This window comes from Diabrotica virgifera, chromosome 9, assembly GCF_917563875.1.
Source record: "Diabrotica virgifera virgifera chromosome 9, PGI_DIABVI_V3a".
In the NCBI taxonomy this organism is placed as follows: domain Eukaryota; kingdom Metazoa; phylum Arthropoda; class Insecta; order Coleoptera; family Chrysomelidae; genus Diabrotica; species Diabrotica virgifera.
This window is the reverse complement of record NC_065451.1, coordinates 99308910-99314997: the sequence shown is the minus strand read 5'-3', so window position 1 is coordinate 99314997 and position 6088 is coordinate 99308910.

Sequence of the window (6088 nt, the reverse complement as noted above, 5' to 3'; positions counted from 1 at the left end):
GAATGTTCTTGATTTTCATACACTGTCGTCATTTTTTAGTTTAAAACCAAGTGATTGTAAAACCAATTTGTTTGCAAACGTAAGATGTTTTCACTTAGACGGTTGTAAAACTAATGGTGATTTGTTTGCGAACGTAAGATGTTTTCACTTAGACGGTTGTAATGGTGTTCTTTGGATACGATGTTTTCGCTTAGACGATTGTACAACTAATGGTGTTCTTTGAACAGTAGATGGCCTTATTACTAGGCTTATTTCCCTCTTGATCTAAGTTCCAACACCAATGTGCTCTCTTCTCCTCTAAAGTTTACATGTCGTCCTTCTTGATCGAGAGCCAAGACAGTGATATTGGTAAGTTCACGCTGCGGCACAACGGGTAGATACAACAAATTGTGAGTTTCGTCAATTGCGTACCCTGGATTCGATTGTATGACAAATTCGTAGATCGTGTGACCAGGTCTGTTACCGTCGAAGGCTCCAGTACTAATGTTACATTCAAAGCGTATGCTAGATACTTTAATAATACTAACAGGTAGATCTGAAGAATACGTCTTTCCGAGATTGAGTATTGCCGGAGAAAATCCCAATACTATACCAAGACTATCAGGTTGCTTAAACGAAATCTTATATTTGCTAAATATCTGGCACTGCAACGTGTTGTGGATAAGTTTTAGACTAAATATCGTTTCCGGTTTAAGCTCATTGTCAGCACCCAGTTTCTTTTGTATGTAATCTTCAATATCGGCGATTTCATAACATCCGTCAAGAAAAGCAAAGTTTTGCCATTGGTTTTTGTCGTTGCAGTAATAAAACCTGTTATTTTCAATGTTTGGTATACTTTTGTAGGAATGGAAGGCTTATTTCATAATCTGTGTTCGGATCCTACACGATTGGTGTGGAAAGTTGAAATGAAAATGTATAATTGGTACTAACTACTCTCAACAACTGCGACATGATGACTGATTCAAGTCAAAGGATTAATAGGTTATATAGTTGAATAAAAATCAATTTTATCTTCGCATATTTTTTATTTGTTCTAAAGCAAGTTTACATAAATGACAAGATGCTTGAGAATCGGCTGGTCCATCCCAGTGAGTCCTCCAATCTGGTCTGTTGTAATTTACAAAGCACGGAAGTAGTATCTGCAAGTTCCATTCTCCTCGATATTCCCCAGGCAATTTATGCCATATACTTAACAACTCTGAATGACTAACAGTCCGTATAATATACTCTAGAGGTATGCGTTTCAGTTCTTCTTCACTATATTGTGTAAAACATTTTTCGCGAAACATATGAGCCATAAGCAATCAACTACTGTCCATTATATAAAAACTTTAAGCATAAATGTCCACAAATGATTTGATTGAACATCTGATACTGATGATTATTGTAGAAAATTCTGGCACGTACACCCAGATATTTCACAAGTTCTTTGGTCGGCTTCAGATTACCAAATGAATCGAAATATTCCACGTCGTTGTTTATCTTTCTATATGCTACCCAATGTGTTCCGTTATGTGTGGACACATCCAAGTTAACAATTGCACATTCTCGTTGTCGAGGATCGTCTCTAGGTAGAGCGTCATTCATGAAAACTCCTCGAAAATGTGGTATTTTAAGTATTTTCGCGTAATGGGCAATATCCAAGTCGTACAGCGGACGATTGGGTAGCTTTATTGGAAGTTTTTTTTTCAAATACAAGCCGAATCCGCCTCTGGGTTTCTTACGTAGGTACAGGTCCGAACCGACGTGTTCCATAGCCTTAGTATGACGTATATTCTCTTCTAATTTCTTTTGAGCATTTTTTGCGTCGACCACAGTTATTGCCACCCCCGCAGCACCTCCTGCTACAGCCCCAATGCAGAGAGACCAGCAAAGAGAGGTATGAGGGGTAGGAAGCCTCCAGATTTTAGTGGTAGTACCCGAGCAACATCAATTTCTTTTCGACCGCCAAGTCTTTTGATTATGGATTTTGCAATTCGTACAGCTGTCAAAGCAGTATCTTGTAACGATACTCCTCTCTTCATGGACTTTGCAATTTTTGAGACAACATCGCGATTAAAAGAGTAACGCCCCTTTCTTAGACGACGTAGTCCCATTCCCAATTTTCTTATCGTCTTCATTCCCCCGGCACCGGTTACAAGTAAAGCAGCAGTTTTTTCACCAAAGCTAGCGTCTTTCGATTTAACTCTCTCCCAGGCTCTATTTTCCAATTCTTTATCGGCCTTGTGGCGTTCTTCGAGAGATGAATGCTGCGAATAAGCGATATCGTGCTGTTTACACGCTGCGTCTAATGGATTAATTCCTGGATCTCCGCGTGCAAGACGTTTTTGTAGTTTTGTTCCAGCTATAAAGAACGTATTATTTACTTATAAAACACAACAACAAAGAACGGTGACTTACGTCTACAGTACTGATAACCGCCAGGAATATGTAGTTCAAATGGCAGTTTATTAATTAGAGAGTTCACGAGACCGCCTCCTTCGACGACCAACATTGGACTGATGTCATACAAGTGGTGACATCTATAATATATTGCCGTATTTATATACTATACTTGTCACACGATGAAGATTGTTCAACAAGAGCAGACGCTGCCAATTGATAATCTGGACATTGTCCAAAAAGTGACAGTCAGTAAACATGGTAAATTGTTACCTAACTCATTTAGAGCTATTATTTGCGGTCCAAGTGGGTGCGGAAAAACGAATGTCATGCTATCACTGTCATTTAATCCGAATGGCGCCAAATTAAAAAATGTCTATGTTTATTCGAAATCCCTCTTTCAACCAAAATACCAACTACTGCAAAATGTAATAGCACAAGTCAAAGGCATTGGGTACTTTCCATTCAAAGACAATGAAGAAATTATCGGTCCAGACGAAGCTCAACCAAACTCAATTTTTTTATTCGATGATGTTGCATGCGGTGGTCAACAAAAGATTCGCTCGTATTATTCCATGTGCAGGCATAAAGATATCGATGCCGCTTATTTATGTCAAACATATTCAAAAATACCGAAGCAGCTAATAAGAGACAATTGTAACATGATTGTATTATTTAAGCAAGACGAGATAAATTTGAAGCATATATTTGATGAACACGTATCGCCAGACATGTCATTTGATCAATTTAAAAAACCGTGTTCAGAATGTTGGACGACAGACCGCTATGGTACTTTGGTCATCATGAAAGATGTTGTCCTCAACAATGGTCAATACCGCAAAGGATATGATAAATATATAAAATTGTAAGTAGATTTTTTAGTCGTCAACAAAATGTCTTATGATGCGGTTGCCATTGCCATGCGCAAGAAAAAAGTTGCTGAATTGGCTAGATCAATTCGCAAAAAATATTTGGCATTGAAATTAGGTAAAACAGAACGAGATGAGTCATTAAATAAACTTTTTAAACCAATCTCGAAACCGCTCACGGACATTGCACAATCATCAAAAACGTTACATCATGCTATCGATACCAAGTTTAGACAAGTAAAAAAAGAAGAAGAGGTGAAAAAGGAAGAGACGAAGAGCGAGGAGGAGGATCAAACGGATAAGGAACATGAAGGTGATGATATTGATGATGATTATATATTTTCCCCATTACTCGATTTACATGACGTAGCATCAACGGATCAAAGCATCGATTCATCAACGGATCAAAACATCGATCAAGATAACGAAACCGAACAAGAAATGTTTGATCCTGATAATATTTCTGAAGATGCTTTCAACGATTATATGGAGCAATATCCTCCGATGAGTCATGAGTATATAAAAGAATTTTGGATGAAGTCTGATAAAATCGATAAAAACTATGGACCTATTTACAATGATTTGTTGGGCTGGACGTGGGGTAAACGACGAATAAAATTTAACAAAAACGGTGCTATAGAGGTTATGGATGACGCCAAAAATGGTCAAGGAGGATCGGTGCAGGAGACGCCTGGCCTATATCACCTTATTTTCTATGATAATCCTGATCCTGAATACTATAATGAAGGAGATAAAAATTTATACAAAACGTTATTAGAGAAAACCGAAGTTCATCTGGATTCAATAGGCCACCTTAAAGGTTTAAGTGGAGTCAAATATCATTATATTATTAAGCCAATATTTAGACCTGCATCTACATCAACGACAGCAAAGAAACCGTCACAGTCTACATCAACGATAGTACAGAATCTGTCACAGTCTACATTAACGGTATCACAGAATCCGTCACAGATAAATACCCGATCTACTACATCATCAGCACTAAAGCAACCACCACATAGTCGTTTACCAACTCGTTCAACATCATCTCAATCAGCGTCTCCGCAGCTATCTTCGCCAGCTGCATCCTTGAAAGGATCAGGGCTTATCGATGACTCTCGTTTGATTTACAATGAAACGCCTAGGGAATATATTTACTGGGACGATCCAAATGAATTGGTGGAGCGTCTTGAAATCTTGGTGGCTTCGAAAGACGCCGGCAACACATCTCTCGACAACGAAATTGTAGCCATCATCAATGAGCTAAAAGAAGCTAATATAATAGAGTAACTGGGAATGACAGCATCATTTCCATTATGAGTGTCGACAAATTCGGTCATCATTCTCGTGGTGGTAGCGCTCAAAAGTGGCGCGAGTTACATTTCCACATACTTCTGACGGAAATATTAATGCCGAAAATGTGAAAATTTGCAATGTCAAGGACCCATCGGAAAATGGTGATGCTGCAACGAAAAAATACGTTGATGCACAAATAATAGAGTTGAGTAACGTACACCTGCCATTAATTCAAACACATGGTGAGTTGTTGCAGCAAAAAACTGGGGAGATAGAAGGTTTAGCCATCGGACTAAATGAAGTAAGAGAAGAGCTTCATAAAACCACAGTTCCACTTCTCGAGCAAAAGTTACAGAAAATAATGAAAAATGATCTGAATACTCTAAAAAAGGATACGGAGAATAATGTAAATAAGTTGCTGAAGCAGAAAACTAATAATATAAAGAATTTAACCGTAGGACTAAACGATGTGAGAAAGGAGCTTCATAAAACCACAGTTCCACTTCTCCAGCAAAAGTTGCAAAAAATTATCAAAGATGATTTGAATACTCTAAAAAAGGATACGGATAAGAATTTAAAATCTGCTGCAGAAACAATTGCACATCATGCGATATACGATATGAAGATGGAAAAGAAGATAAAAGAAATGAATGCAGCATTACAGGATGTAGTAGACAACCTTCATTCGATGAATATAGATACTCGCCTAAAAGCAATTGAAAGTCGTATATAAGAATGTCTAAAGAAAAGAAACAGGTGGTGTATGAGTTGCATAAACCAGCACGAAAAAACTGTCCTCGTCGACGAACAATAATCAAAGGACTAGATGACCTGTGGCAAATGGATTTGGCTGAAATGCGTCCTTATGCGCACCAGAATTAAAATTATAAACTAATACTAGTTGTAATTGATTGTTTTTCAAAATTTGTGTGGACACGCCCTCTAAAGTCCAAAACAGGTGAGGAAATTACTCGGGAATTTTCGGAAATTCTCGCCCATACTCAACGCGTGCCGAAGAACCTACAATCCGATCAAGGAACCGAATTTTACAACAAAAAATATTTCAAAATTTAATGAAAGATCCCGAAATTAATCATTACAGCACCTACACGATTAAAAAGGCTGCCATTTGTGAAAGAGTTATTAGAACGTTGAAATCAAAGTTGTACAATTATTTCAGTTTACATGGATCATACAAATAGTTAGACTTACCTTTAATCACCGAGGAATACGATAATACGAAACACAGTAAAACAGGATACAAACCATCTCAGGTCAACAAATCCAACGAAAAACCCATTTTACACAAAAGTTATAGTCATTTAAAGATTGCCGGTCCGCGAAAATTTAAAGTTGGCGACATTGTACGTATATCAAAGGCAAAACATTTCTTTGAAAAGGCCTTCACGCCCAATTAGACTACAGAATTATTTAGAATTGTACAAGTTAAAATAACGAATCCTATAACTTATTTGCTCGAAGACATGCAAGGTACTCCGATTAGTGGCGGGTTTTATGAAGAAGAATTACAGAAAACAAAA